Source organism: Lontra canadensis, unplaced genomic scaffold (genome assembly GCF_010015895.1).
Source record: "Lontra canadensis isolate GAN:19392208 unplaced genomic scaffold, GSC_riverotter_1.0 scaffold29, whole genome shotgun sequence".
Classification (NCBI taxonomy): Eukaryota; Metazoa; Chordata; class Mammalia; order Carnivora; family Mustelidae; genus Lontra; species Lontra canadensis.
Window position 1 is genome coordinate 14,945,927 of NW_022631023.1, and position 1,153 is coordinate 14,947,079.

Sequence of the window (1,153 nt, forward strand, 5' to 3'; positions counted from 1 at the left end):
CAGGTCATGATCTCATGGGCTGTGAGATGGAGCCCTGCATCAGGCTCCACACTCAATGGGGAGTCTGCTTGAGGATTCTCTCCCTCTGCCCTTTCCCTCAACTCTCTTCCTCTCAAATAAATAAATCTTATAAATAAAAAGCTAGAGTTGGAAAATTGGAATATGGTTACAGAAATGATCCAATTAAAAAACAGAAAAAGTTGATACAAGGAAAGAGGATAATCAAAGTGACGTGCTTTAAAAGGCCAGAGAGCAGGAGTCCAGAGGACAAGAGGAGGAGCTAGAATTGGCTATGGTGAGTAAAGTGCCCTCCATACATCATGACAGAGGGGAAAGTGAAGAGAGCTACAGATGAGGATGGTCTTTGTTAAGTTTGCATTCAGAATTTTAGAGTTATCATGCTCACTTCTGCAGCACATATACTAAAATCAGAACAATACAGAGAAGATTAGCATGGCCCCTGCACAAGGATGACAGGCAGAATTTTAGAGTTATCACCTGAAGGCTTTATTTCACTTAAGTAGAAGGCGAGGTCTATGACTTAGGGAGGATAAAAGAGTGAGGAGTTGTGGAAGGTTTGAGGAGACCATATGAAATTATTCTGGGAAACAAGGGGATTTCTGAGTCATAGTAGGTGCAAGTTGACGCTTTCAGTCGTCAAATTAAGGAATTTTCATTTCAATTAGATATTCTCTGGTCAGCTGTTCAGACACAAGTGCAGAGAAGATAGAGAGCTGAGGTTTTGCTACACCCATGTGAGGAAGGTAAGGGTAGAGATGCAGAGAGTCCCTGAGGGAGCGATTATAATGATGGACAATGGATATTGAATGATGTGCATAAATGCAGAATAGGAAGAAATTCAACAAAGGGTTTAAAAGGGATATTTCTAAGTAGGGAGAATACAGGTAATTTTCATGTTCATGAGTCTTTATTCTCTATTTTTTTTTACAATAAGCATATGTTAGTTTTAAGCACAGTTATAAAAAATAATCAAAGTGATATGGAAGCAGTTAGGTCCTGAGTTTAAGAGCAATCCTCTTAAAATTAAGAAAGAAACGAGTTGAGCACCCATTATAATCCATTGTAATGGATTGAAGTATATAAAATAATAATTAAATATGTCATAAAATCCTTAATATATTTACTTATAAAA

The 1,153-nt window shown here is 37.6% G+C and overlaps 1 pseudogene; it reads left to right on the plus strand.

The window, feature by feature from the left end:
* The first annotated feature begins 398 nt into the window (after positions 1-398).
* LOC116872428 lies at positions 399-513 on the plus strand (annotated as a pseudogene).
* Positions 514-1,153: the final 640 nt, after the last annotated feature.